General features: G+C 37.4%; 1 non-coding gene across 1 annotated transcript; it reads left to right on the forward strand.

Moving 5' to 3' along the window:
• Positions 1-5,546: 5,546 nt before the first annotated feature.
• Positions 5,547-5,728, forward strand: LOC113249790 (U2 spliceosomal RNA). Its single transcript, XR_003313877.1, has one exon. It is a non-coding gene; the product is annotated as a U2 spliceosomal RNA (small nuclear RNA).
• The last annotated feature ends 9,250 nt before the right edge of the window (positions 5,729-14,978 follow it).

The following is a 14,978-nucleotide window of genomic DNA, read 5'->3' on the forward strand; positions in this document are numbered from 1 at the left end:
GACCTCATCAAGATAAAAAGCTTCTGCACAGCCAAGGAAACAGTCAAAAAAACTAAGAGGCAGCCCACGGAATGGGAGAAGATATTTGCAAATGACACTACAGATAAAGGACTGGTATGCAAGATCTACAAAGAACTTCTCAAACTCAATACATGAAAAACAAATAAAAAAATGGGCAGAAGATATGAACAGACACTTTTCCAATGAAGACATACAAATGGCTAACAGACACATGAAAAAATGTTCAAAATCATTAGCCATCAGGGAAATTCAAATCAAAAGCACACTGAGATACCACCTTATGCCAGTTAGAATGGCAAAAATAGACAAGGCAAGAAACAACAATTGTTGGAGAGGATGTGGAGAAAGGGGATCCCTCCTACATTGTTGGTGGGAATGCAAGTTGGTACAGCCACTCTGGAAAACAGTGTGGAGGTCCCTTAAAAAGTTAAAAATTGAGCTACCCTATGATCCAGCCATTGCACTACTGGGTGTTTACCCCAAAGATACAGACGTAGTAAAGAGAAGGGCCATATGCACCCCCAATGTCCACAATAGCTAAATCGTGGAAAGGGCCGAGATGCCCTTCAACAGATGACTGGATTAAGAAGCTGTGGTCCATATATACAATGGAATATTACTCAGCTATGAGAAAGAACGAGTTCTCAGCATTTGGTGCAACATGGACAGCACTGGAGGAGATAATGCTAAGTGAAATAAGTCAAACAGAGAAAGACAACTATCATATGATTTCTCTCATCTATGGAACATAAGAACTAGGATGATCAGTAGGGGAAGAAAGGGATAAAGAAAGGGGGGGTAATCAGAAGGGGGAATGAAACATGAGAGACTATGGACTATGAGAAACAAACTGAGGGCCTCAGAGGGGAGGGGGGTGGGGGAATGTGATAGACCGGTGATGGGTAGTAAGGAGGGCATGTATTGCATGGTGAACTGGGTGTTATACGCAACAAATGAATCATCGAGCCTTACATCGGAAACCGGGGATGTACTGTATGGTGACTAACATAATAAAAAATCATTAAAAAAAAAAGTTAAAAATTGAGCTACCCTATGACCCAGCCATTGCACTACTGGGTATTTATCCCAAAGATACAGACGTAGTGAAGAGAAGGGCCATATGCACCCAATGTTCATAGCACCATTGTCCACAATAGCTAAATCGTGGAAGGAACTGAGATGCCCTTCAACAGATGACTGGATTAAGAAGTTGTGGTCCATATATACAATGGAATATTACTCAGCTATCAGAAGGAACGAGTTCTCAAAATTTGCTGCAACATGGACGGCACTGGAGGAGATAATGCTAAGTGAAATAAGTCAAGCAGAGTAAGACAATTATCATATGGTTTATCTCGTCTATTGAATATAGGAACTAGAAAGACCAGTAGGAGAAGAAAGGGATAAAGAAAGGGGGGTAATCAGAAAGGGGAATGAAGCATGAGAGACTATGGACTCTGAGAAACAACCTGAGGGCTCCAGAGGGGAGGGGGGTGGGGGAATGGTCTAGGCTGGTGATGGATAGTAAGGAGGTCACGTATTGCATGGTCCACTGGGTGTTACATGCAACTAATGTATCATCGAACTTTATAGCAAAAACCAGGGATGTACTGTATGGTGACTAAGATAATATAATAAAAAAACATTTAAAAAATCATCATCAGGTACTAGACAATAGGAGCCAATAGTACATTAAAAGGATTATTCACCACGACCAAGGGGGATTTATTCCTGCAATGCAAGGCTGTTTCAACTTTGGCAAATTAATCAATGTGATACATACATTAATGAAAGAAAAACAAGAATCATAGGATCCTCTCAACTGATGGAGAAAAAGCATTTGACAAAATACAACATCCTTTCTTTTTTTTCTTTTTTTAATGTTATGTTAGTCACCATACAATACATCATCGGTTTGTGATGTAGTGTTCCATGATTCATTCTTTACATATACCACCCAGTGCTCCATACAATACATATGCTCCTTAATACCAATCACTGGGATAGCACTTCCCCCTCCCCCTCCCCCTTCCCACTAAAACCCTCAGTTTGTTTCCCAGAGTCCATAGTCTCTCATGGTTTGTCTTTACTTTGGTTCCCCTCCTTCATTTTTCCCTTCCTTCTCCTAATGTCCTCCCTGGTATTCCTTATGTTCCACAAATAAATGAAAACACGTGATAGTAGTCTTTCTCTGCTTGACTTATTTCACTTAGCATAATCTCCTCCAGTTCCACCCATGTTGATGCAAATGTTGTGTAATCATCCTTTCTGTTGGCTGAGTAATATTTCATCGTATATGTGGACAACATCTTTATCCATTTGTCTGTTGAAGGGCCTCTTGGCCCCTTCCACAGTTTGGCCTCTGTGGACATTGTTGCTATGAACATTGGGGTGCATATGGCCCTTCCTTTCACTATTCCGTATCTTTGGTGAAAATAACAAGTAGTGCCATTTCTAGATCATATTTCTAGATCATTTCTAGCTATATTTATAACTTTTTAAAGAACTTTCACACTGTTTTCCAAAGTGGTTGTAGCAACATGCATTCCCACCAACAATGTAAGAGGGTTCCCCTTTCTCCACATCCTCTACATTTATTGTTTCTTGCCTTGTCAATTTTTGCTATTCTAACTGGTATAAGGTGGTATCTCAACATGGTTTTGATTTGAATTTCCCTGATGGCAAATGATGTTGAACATTTTTTCATGTGTTGTTAGCCATTCCTGTGTCTTCATTGGAAAAGTGTCTCTTCATACCTTCTGCCCATTTTTTGACTTGATTATTTGTTTTTTGGGTGTTGAGTTTGAGGAATTCTTTATAGATCTTGAATTAGCCCTTTATCTGTAGTGTCATTTGTAAATATCTTCTCCCATTCTGTGGGTTGTCTCTTTGTTTTGTTGACTGTTTCCTTTGCTGTGCAGAAACTTTTTTCTTGATGAAATCTCCAAAGTTCATTTTTGCTTTTGTTTCCCTTGCCTTTGGAGATGTGTCTAGCGTGAAGTTTCTGTGGCTGATGTTGAAGAGGTTACTGCCTATATTCTCCTGTATGAGTTTGATGGATTCCTGTCTCACATTGAGGTCTTTAATTCATTTAGAGTTTATCAGTGTGTGTGGTGTGAGAGAATAGTAATTTCATTCTTCCATATACAGTGGTCCAATTTTCCCAGCACCACTTATTGAAGACACTGTCTTTTTTCCATTGGATGTTTTTTCCTACTTTGTAGAATATTAGTTGACCATAGAGTTGAGAGTCCATTTTTGGAGTCTATATTCTGTTCCACTTTTCTCTGTGTCTGTTTTTGCACCAGTACCATGCTGTCTTGGTGATCACAGATTTGTAGTATAGCTTGATATCAGGCAGCGTGATGTCACCAGCTTTGGTTTTCTTTTCAACAATTCCTTGGTGATTTGGGGTCTTTTCTGGTTCCATACAAATTTCAGGAGTGTTTATTCCAGCACTTTGAAAAATGGCATTGGTATTTTCATAGGGATGTCATTGAAAGTATAGATTGCTCTAGGTAGCATACATAGTTTAACAAGGTTAATCCTTTCGATCCATGAGCATGGAATGTTTTTCCATCTTTTTGTGTCTTCTTCAACGTCTTTCACTAGTGTTCTGCAGTTTCTAGAGTATAGGTCCTTTACCTCTTTGGTTAGGTTTATTCCGAGATACATTATGTTTTTTGGTCCTATTGTAAATGGAATCGATTCCCTAATTTCTCTTTCTACACTTACATTGTTAGTGTATAGGAAAGCAACTGATTTTTCTGCATTGATTTTGTATCTTGACACATTACTGAATTGCTGTATGAGTTCTAGTAATTTGGGGGTGGAGTCTTTTGGGTTTTCCACATAAAGTATCATGTCATTTGTGAAGAGTGAGAGTTTTACTTTTTCTCTGCAAATTTGAATAACTTTTATTTCTTTTTCTTGTCTCAATGCTGTTGCTAGGACTTCTGGTACTTGTTGAAAAATAATGGCAAGAGTGGGCATCCTTATGTGTCCCTGATCTTAAGGGAAAGGCTCTCAGCTTTTTCCCATTGAGAATGATATTCAATGTGGGCTTTTCATAGATGGTTTTTATGAAATTGAGGAATATACCCTCTATCCCTACACTCTGAAGAGTTTTAATGAGGAAAGGATCCTGTATTTCTCAAATGCTTTTTCTGCATCAATTGAGAGGACCATATGATTCTTGTCTCTTCTCTTATTAACGTGTTCTATCACATGATTTATTTGCGAATGTTGAACCACCCCTGCATCCCAGGGATGAATCCCACCTGGTTGTGATGGATAATCCTTCTAGTGTACTTTTGGATCCTATTAGCTAGGATCTTGTTGTGAATTTTGGCATCCATATTTATCAGGGATAATGGTCTGTAATTCTCCTTTTTGATGGGGTCTTTGCCTGGTTTTGGGATCAAGGTAATGCTGGTCTCATAGAATGAGTTTGGTAGTTTTCCTTTGTTTCTATTTTTTGAAACAGTTTCAGGAGAATAGGAATTATTTCTTCTTTGAATGTTTGGTAGAATTCCGCAGGGAATCCATCAGGCCCTGGACTCTTGTTTTTGGGAAGGGTTTTGATCACTGCTTCAATATCTTCATTGGTAATTGGCCTATTTTGGTTGTCAATTTCTTCCTGTTTCAGTCTTGGTAGTGTATAGGTTTCCAGGAAGGCATCCATTTCTTCCACATTGCTTAATGTATTGGAATATAGTTGTTGATAATAATTTCTAATAATTGTTTCTATTTCTCTGCTGTTAGTCATGATCTTTTCCCTTTTATCCATAATTTTATTACTTTGGTTCCTTTTTCTTTTTTGGAGGGTATGTCTGGCCAGTGGTTTATCGATCCTATTAATTCTTTCAAAGAACCAACTTCTTGTTTTGTTGATCTGCTCTACTGTATTTCTGCTTTCTCATTCATCTGTCCTGCTCTAATCTTAAATCTCTTCTCATGTGTGGCTTGGGCCTACTTTGTTGTTCCATCTCCAGTTGTTTAAGGTGTGAGTATAGGGTCTGTATTTTAGAGTTTTATATTCCTTTGAGTGAGGCTTGGATGTCTATGTATTTCCCACTTAGGAACGCCTTGCAGGATCCCATAGGTTTAGGACCAATGTGTTTCCAATCTCATTGGTTTCTATAAATTGTTTAAGCTCTTCTTCAATCTCCTGGTTTACCCAAACATTTTTTAAAAATTTTTTGATTATGTTATGTCAGTCACCATACAGTACATCATTAGTTTTTGATGTAATGTTCCGTGATTCATTGTTTGCATATAACACCCAGTGCTCCTTGCAATGTGTGCCCTCCTTAATACCCATCACCAGCCTATGCCAATCCCCAAACCCCCCCAAAACCGTCAGTTTGTTTCTCAGAGTCCATAGTCTCTTGTGGTTCATTCTGCCTTCTGTTTACCCCCCCCCTTCATTCTCCTACCGATCTCACTGCTATTTCTTATGTTCCATACATGAGTGAAACCATATGATAATGTCTTTCTCTGATTCACTTATTTCACTTAGCATAAGCGCTTCTCGGCCTTTTGGCCAAGATCAAGTGTAGTATCTGTTCTTGTCAGTTATACCCAAACATTTTTAAGCAGGATGGTACTTAGCTTCCAAGTGTTTGAGTTTCTTCCAAGTTTTTTCTTGTGATCGGCTTCCAGTTTCAAAGCATTGTGGTCTGAGAATATGCAGGGAATAATCTCAGTCTTTTGGTATCAGTTGAGACCTGATTTTTGACCCAGTGTGTGGTCTATTCTGGAGAAAGTTCCATGTGCATTCAAGAAGAATGAGTATTCTGTTGTTTTAGGGTGGAATGTTCTGTATATATCTATGAGGTCCATCTGGTCCAGTGTGTCATTCAAAGCTCTTGTTTCTTTGTTCATTTTCTGCTTTGATGATCTGTCTATTGCTGAGAGTGGAGTGTTGAGGTCCCCTACTATTAAAGTATTATTATCTATATGTCTTTTTATTTTGTTTAACAGTTGACTCATGTAGTTGGCTGCTCCCCTGTTGGGGGCATACATATTTATAACTGTTAGCTCCTCCTGTTGGATATACCCTGTAAGAATGATATATTGTCCTTATGTATCTCTAACTACAGTGTTCAGCTTAATGTCTAATTTGTCTGATATGAGAATTGGTATCCAAGCTTTATTTTGAGGTCCGTTGTCATGAAAAATGGTTCTCCATCCCTTCACTTTCAGTCTGGAGGTATCTTTAGGTTCAAAATGAGTCTCTTGTAGACTTCATATGGATGATCATATCTTTTTATCCAATATGTAACCCTGTGGCATTTATGGGAGAATTTAGGTCATTCATGTTGAGAGTGATTATTGTGAGGTATGATTTTAATGTTGTCATGTTGCCTGTGAATTCTTTGTTTCTATAGATTGTCTATGTAAATGTCTGTTCTGTATCACTCTTGCAGTCTTTCTCCTTTTGTAGAAAACCCCTTAATATTTCTTGCATGATTGGCTCGGTGGTCACATATTCTTTTAGTTTCTGCTGGTCTTGGAAGCTCATTGTCTCTCCATTCATTCTGAGTAACAGCCTTGGAGGATACAGTATCCTTGGCTACATTTTCTTATTTAGTACCCTGAATATGTCTTGCCAGCCATTTCTGGCTTGCCAGGTCTCTGTGGACAGGTCTCACGTTATTCTGACGTTCCTCTCTCTGTATGTAAGAAATCTCTTCCCCCTCACCACTTTCAAGATTGTTTCCTTGGATCTAAGATTTGCAAATTGCACTATTATATGTCATGGTGTTGGTCTGTTCTCATTGACCTTGGGAGGGGTTCTGTCTGCCTCTTGGACACAAATGCTGGTGTCCTTCCCCAGATGAGGGAAATTCTCAGCTACAATTTGCTCAAATATATCTTCTAGACTTCTCTCTTTCTCCACCCCTCAGAGATCCGGATAATTCCAATATTGGAACATTTCATTGAGTCAGTAATCAGTCTCAGCCTAATTTCTTGAAATTGGATTCATTTTTCCCACACTACTTCATTTTTCTTCTTTTCTATCATCTTATCCTCTAACTCACTAATTTATTCTTCTGCCTCATTTACCCTGGCAGTCAGAGCATCCGGTTTAGACTGCATTGCATACATAGCATTTTTAAGTTTGGCCAGATTAGATCTCATTTCAGCCCTTAGAGATTCTATATTTTTGTTGATATTTTTCTCAAGCTTAGATATCATCTTGATAACTATTACTCTGAAATCCATTTCTGACATCTTGGTTATATCCATATCCATTGGTTCTGTGACAGAGGCTATAGTCTCTGTTTCTTTCCTTTGTTAGGGGTTCCTCTTCTTTGTCATTCTAATGAGGTGTGGTTGCAGAGATATACAGAGTCCAAATTATTGACCAGGACCTGAAAATATGCACCTGTTTTATAGGGACCTTAGGGATGTGGGCTTCTTGATTTTTCAGCCTGCCTTCTGGGGGAGGAGCCTGCTGCACCAATACTCAGGCAACCCTATTTGGGCAGAGTCTCTGTGTCTCCTGCAAGGGGGAATGGGGGTGGGCACACTGTGAGCCCGTATTTCCGGGCTTTTGTTCTCTGGCGGCTTTCCCTGGCGGTTTGCTGTGCCTCTTCTGAGAGTCAGAGCAGCAGTAGCAAATCTCAGCCTCTGTCTCAGAACAGAGGGATCGCAGACCACTCTGCACTGGGGTTCTGGCCACTTTAACTCTGTTTCTGTTGGTGCTGCTCAACCCTGCAGCGTCCCAGGATATGTGCCCCACAGCCGGCGTCCCAGCCTTTTGTGTTTCTAACACCGCCAGCTGCCAGCAGCCGCCTTGCGCTCCGGAGCTCCATTTCTGTGTGGTTCGCACACTCCAGGTTTCCGGTTTTCAGACTGGTCGTGAACGTTTCCCGGCTCACGGTCTCAGTCTGTTCTCTTGTGGGTGCAGGTCCACAAAGTCTGCCTGCCCGCTCCCCAGTGCAGGTGGCTACTGCTTCCCGCGCCTGAACATGGCGGCTCCCTCCCCCTTCCATTTATCTTCTGATATCTGTGCACGGCTTTACAGCTCCCTGCTTCTTACCTCAATACTCATCACTGGAGATGTTCATTTGTAGAGATCCAGATGCATCTTCCTGCATCTCAGGCTGATTCCGTGGATGTTCAGGATGGTCTGGTACCTATCTAGCTCAACTCAGGGGACCAGCTGAAAAAGGGGACCCCTACTCCTCTGCCATCTTAACTCCTCCCCAACATTGATCATTTTTATTCTGATAGTAATAGTGATATGCCAAAAATAATTTCAAACTAATAATAAATTCTTATTTAACACGACTTTTGAGTTAAGCTCTTTTTTTTTCTTATTTGACCATTAGGAAAATACAGGATAAATCACTTTCATTTGGCATATAAGCTCACTAACTACATTTTTCCTTTTCTTACCTTTAATGTTAGCATTTGCAGTTCTAATTTGCAGATATATGACATTGAAAATAGCAGAAGAATTATCAAAGATATTAATGTACCTGTACCTCAGTTATGTCCCACTATTTTAGTAGAAATTTTACTATCTTGGTCATACTCATACAGTATGAGACCAAGTTCATGCTTGTCTGAGTAAACCACAGCTATTCATTGGCAAGTTCTTTACCCTATACAATCCCTCCTCCTTCTTATTCTCAGTGAGTTCTACCTGTCAAAGCAAAAGCAAATTCTGTTTGGAAAAACACACTTTAAGATATGGTCTCAAGGAATTCACATTAAAAGGAATCTTACAAGAAAGATTAATTCTTGATTTTTCAAATAATATTATAGAACAGACATACAAGCTACCATGAACAAGAGTCAGCAGAAGCAATAAACTATAGATGCAGACTCACAAAGATGTTAGATACTAAACTTATTGAAATAGAATAAGAAATAAGTAGATTTAATATGTTTTAAAAGCATAATGATAGAAAACTATCAAAATGAGCAGCTGTTATTTAAAGAAAAATAGAACTTCTAAGAAAAAGGTGTTCACTAAAATAAGAAATCAATTGACAAAAGTGAAAAGAGAATTAGTGAACTGAAAGTTACATGTGAATTATCAAAAATGCATCACAGAAAGACTAAGAGGTAAAATACAAGAAAGAGAAGTTTAAAAGCATGGTGGATAGAATAAAAGGCCTAACTTGTATCTAATCAAAATTCTGGAGGGGGGAGAAAATAATGAGAATGAGAAAAAGGCAGTATCTGCAGAAATCATAAATGGGAATATTCTGAAATTTATGAAAGCCATCAATCCACAGATTTAGAAGGCACCCTCCACACCACCAAAAAAGAAAAAAAATCCCAAACAGAAAAAATAAACAACAGCCATACCTAGACACATTGTAGTGAAAGTAAAAAGCCTTAAGTGTAAAGAGAAAATATGGAAAATCTCCAGAGAAAAGACAGATTACCTAAAAAGTAATGACAATTAGACTAGTAACAGTTTTCACAGGTCCAACAAAGGAAGCAGCAGGATAAAATTGTCAAATTAGCACCATATATATATATATATATATATATATATATATATAATGTTATATAATACTGTTATATATGTATGTGTGTATATATGTATATAATATGTATATATGTATATATTTTTATTATTTATTATGTATTTACTATTTATACAATATGTATATAATATATATTTTATATTTGTATAAATATTTTTAAAATATTTTTATATTTTATATATTCTTATACATTTATTATATATAAATATTTTATATTTTATTTATTTTTATTTACATAACATTATATATGTATATAATAATGTTATATAATAATATATACATTATTGTTATATATAACAATAATATATATAATGTTATATATATATATATAACTGGGATGCCTGGGTGGGTCAGTTGATTGAGCATTCAACTCTTGGTTTTAGCTCAGGCTATCATCTCAGAGTCCTGAGATTGAGCCCCGCATGTTGGACTTCACGTTCAGCAGGAAATCTGCTTGGGATTATTTCCCTTTTCCTCTCTCTCCCCCCAACTTCTCCCCACCTCTCAAATAAATAAGTAAAATCTTTTTAAAAACTATCTTTCAAAGACAAAGGAGAAATAAAAGTCTTCAATAAAAAATAAACTCAAAATGAATGAAAGAACTAAACGTGAGAAAAGAAACCATCAAAACCCTAGAGGAGAACACAGGCAGCAACCTCTAAACATCAGTCTTAGCAACTTCTTCCTAGATATGTCTCCTGAGGCAAGGGAAATAAAATCAAAACTAAACTGTTGGGATTTCATCAAGATAAAAAGCTACTGCACAAGAAGGAAACAATCAACAAAACTAAAAGTCAACCTATATAATGGGAGAAGATATTTGCAAATGACATATCTGATAAAGGGTTAGTATCCAAAATCTATAAAGAATTTATAAAACTCAACACCCAAAAATGAATAATCCATTAAGAATGGCCAGAAGAGGGGCACCTGGGTGGTTCAGTCATAAAGTGTCTGCCTTCAGCTCAGGTCATGATCCCAGGGTCCTGGGATTGAGTCCCACATCAAGCTCTCTGCCCAGCGGAAAGCCTGCTTCACTCTCTCCCTCTTCCTACCACTCTGCCTACTTGTGCTCTCTCTCTTTGTCTGTCAAATAAATAAATAAAATCTTTTTTAAAAAATGGCCAGAAGATATGAATAGACATTTTTTCAAAGTATACAGACAGATGGCCAACAGACACATGAAAAGATGCTCAACATCAGGGAAATACAAATCAAAGCTACAATGAGATATCACATCACACATGTCAGACTCGCTTAAATTAACAACACAGGAAACAGCAGGTGTTGGCAAGGATGCAGAGAAAGGGGAACCTTCCTACACTCTTGGTGGGAATGCAAACCAGTGCAGCCACTGTGGAAAACAGTATGGAGGTTCCTCAAAAAGTTAAGAATAGAACTACCTTATGATCCAGCAATTGTACTACTAGGTATTTATCCAAGGATACAAAAATACTGATTTGAAGGGATACGTGTACCCTGATGTTTATAGTGGCATTATCAACAATAGCCAAATTATTGAAAGAGTCTAAATGTCCATCCATCTACTGATGAATGGATGAAGATGTGGGGTGCAAAACTCTCTCTCTCTCTCTCTCTCTCTCTATATATATATATATATATATATATCAAATTAGATATTTATCTAATATTTAATTAATAGATATAATCTAATAATTATGTCAAATTTGATATTTCAAATTAGAAATTTATCTGTATAAATTTATATATATATTAATGGAATATTACTCAGCCATATAAAAGAATGAAATCTTGCCATTTGCAATGACACAGATGAACTAGAGAGTATTATGGTAAGCGAAATAAGTCAATCAGAGAAAGACAAATACCATGTGATTTCATTCATATGTGGAATTTGAGAAACAAAACAGATGAACATATGGGGGGAAATGGCAAACCAGGAAAGAGACTCTTAAGTATAGAGAACAAACTGAGGGTTACTGGAGGGAAGGTGGGTGGGGGATGTGTTAAATGAGTAATAGGTTAAAGAGGACACTTGTAGTGATGACCACTGGGTGTTGTATGTAAGTGATAAGTCACTAAATTCTACATATGAAACAAAATCACACTGTACATTAACTAACTGGAATTTAAATGAAAACCTGAAAAACAAAACAACAACAAAAAACCCACCAAAAACAAAATAAACAACAACAAAATACAGCCATCAACTTTTTAAAAGGAAAATTACATCCATTTTCAATTATAAACAAAAAAAGCAAACAAAATTCACTAAAAGAAAATCATCTTAGAGTTATACGAGAAATGCAAGTGATTTCAGCATTTAAAAAATTACTGTAATTTACCATGTTATCAGTTTAAATGAGGAAACCATACCACTATCTCATTATGTAGAAAATATACTTGATGAAATTTAGTCTCTTTCTGATTAAAAACTCTTAGCGAAAAAAAAAAAAGAATAGTAGGGAAGCTCTTCATCCTGTTAAAAAATATCTAGGAAAAAATCCATATCGAACATTATATCTACAATGTAACATTAAAATTTAAAGTTAGCGATAGACAAAGGTAAATACTATTACCACTTTCTTGCTGTATTGAAAATCCTCGCCAAACAACAGGACAAAAATAAGTAAATAAAAGTAATAAGAATTGAAAAGTAAGAATAAAAACTGGTATTATTTGGGGTAAACACCCAGTAGTGCAGTGGCTAGATCATGGGGGAGTTCTATTTTTAACTTTTTAAGGGACCTCCACACTGTTTTCCAGAGTGGCTGGACCAACTTGCATTCCCACCAACAATGTAGGAGGGATCCCCTTTCTCCACATCCTCTCCAACAATTGTTGTTTCTTGCCTTGTCTATTTTTGCCATTCTAACTGGCATAAGGTGGTATCTCAGTGTGGTTTTGATTTGAATTTCCTTGATGGCTAATGATTTTGAACATTTTTTCATGTGTCTGTTAGCCATTTGTATGTCTTCATTGGAAAAGTGTCTGTTCATATCTTCTGCCCATTTTTTGATTTGTTTATTTGTTTCTCATGTATTGAGTTTGAGAAGTTCTTTGTGGATCTTGGATACCAGTCCTTTATCTGTAATGTCATTTGCAAATATCTTCTCCCATTCCGTGGGCTGCCTCTTAGTTTTTCTGACTATTTCCTTGGCTATGCAGAAACTTTTAATCTTGATGAAGTCCCACAAGTTCATTTTATCTTTTGTTCCTCTTGCCTTTGGAGATGTGTCGTGAAAAAGGTTGCTGTGGCTGATGGTTTCTGCCTATGTTCTCCTCTAGGATTTTGATGGATTCCTCCCTCACATCGAGGTCTTTCATCCATTTGGAGTTTATCTTTGTGTATGGTTGAGAGAATGGTCAAGTTTCATTCTTTTGCATGTAGCTGTCCAATTTTCCCAGCACCATTTATTGAAGAGACTTTTTTCCACTGGATGTCTTTTCCTGCTTTGTCAAAGGTTAGTTGCCCAAAGAGCCGAGGGTCCATTTCTGGGTTCTCTATTCTGTTCCGTTGGTCTATGTGTCTGTTTTTGTGCCAGTACCATGCTGTCGTTGTGATCACAGCTTTGTAGTATAGCTTGAAATCCAGCATTGTGATGCCCCCAGCTTTGTTTTTTTTCCTTTTCAACCATTCCTTGGCGATTTGGGGTCTTTTCTGGTTCCACACAAATTTAAGGGCTGTTTGTTCCAGCTCTTTGAAAAATGTCATTGGTATTTTGCTCGGGATGGCATTGAAAGTGTAGATTGCTCTGGGTAGCATAGACATTTTAAATATGTTAATTCTTCCAATCCATGAGCATGGAATATGTTTCCATCTTTTTCTGTCTTCTTCAATGTCTTTCAAGAGTGATTTGTAGTTTCTAGAATATAGATCCTTTACGTATCTGGTTAAGTTAATTCCAAGGTAACGTATGGTTTTTGGTGCTACTGTAAATGGGATGGATTCCCTAATTTCTCTTTCTTCAGTCTCATTATTTCTGTATAGAAATGCAACTGATTTCTAAGCATTGATTTTGTATCCTGCCACCTTACTGAATTGCTCTATAACTTCTAGTAGTTTGGGCGTGGATTCTTTTGGGTTTTCCATAGAGTATCATGTCATCTGCAAAGACAGACAGTTTGATTTCTTCTTTGCTGATTTGGATACCTTTTATCCCTTTTTGTTGTCTGATTGCTGTGGCAAGGACTTCTAGTACTATGTTGAATACTAGTGGGGAGAGTGGACATCCTTGTTGTGTTCCTGATCTTAAGGGAAAGGCTTCCATCCTTTCCCCATTGAGAATGATATTTGCTGTAGGCTTTTCGTAGATGGTTTTTATGAGAAACAAACTGAGGGCTTCAGAGGGGAGGGGGGCGAGGGAAAGGGATAGGCTGGTGATGGGTAGTAAGGAGGGCACATATTGCATGGTGCACTGGGTGTTATATGCAACTAAAGAATCATCGAAATTTACATAAAAAACCAGGGTTGTACTCTATGGTGACTAACATAATATAATAAAACTCCCAGTTAGAAGATGAGTAAGTTCTGTGGATGTAATGTACAGCATAGTGAATATAGTTAACAATACTGTATTTTATACTTGAAAGTTGCTAAGAGAGTAGATCTTAAATGTTCTCACCATATATTAAAAAATGGTAACTACAAAATTAAATAAATAAATAAATAAATAATAAAATATATTTTTATTTAAATTCAATTAGCCAAGGTATGGTACATCACTGGTTTTTGATATAATGTTCGATGATTCATTAGTTCAGTATAGTACCCAGTGTCCATCATATCACATGCCCTCTTTAATGCCTATCACTCAGTTACCCCATCCCCCCACCCACCTCCCTTTCTACAACCCTCAGTTTTTTTTTATTATGTTCAGTTAGTCACTGTATAGTAGATGTTTAGTTTTTAATGTAGTGTTCAATGATTCTTTAGTTACTTATAACACCCAGCGCTCATCACAGCACATGTCCTCCTTAATAACCATCAGCCTGTTACTCCCTCCCGCAAACCCTCTCCCCTCGGAAGCCCTAAGTTTGTTTCCTAGAGTCCATAGTCTCATGGTTCTTCTCCCCCTCTGTTTTCCCCCCTTCATTTTTTCCTTCCTTCTCCTAATGTCTTCCTCACTATTCCTCATGTTCCAAAAATAAATGAAACCATATGATAATTGTCTTTGCCTGTTTGACTTATTTCACTTAGCATAATCTCCTCCAGTTCCATCCATGTTGATGCAAAAGTTGGGTAATCATCCTTTCTGATGGCTAAGTAATATTCCATCGCATATATGGACCACATCTTCTTTATCCTTTGTCTGTTGAAGGGCCTCTGGTATCCTTCCACAGTTTGGCTATTGTGGACAGTGCTCCTATGAATATTGGGGTGCATATGGCCATTCTTTTCACTACATCTGTATCTTTGGGGTAAATACCTAGTAGTACAATTGCTGAATCATTGGGTAG

Source organism: Ursus arctos, chromosome X (assembly GCF_023065955.2).
Source record: "Ursus arctos isolate Adak ecotype North America chromosome X, UrsArc2.0, whole genome shotgun sequence".
Lineage (NCBI taxonomy): Eukaryota > Metazoa > Chordata > Mammalia > Carnivora > Ursidae > Ursus > Ursus arctos.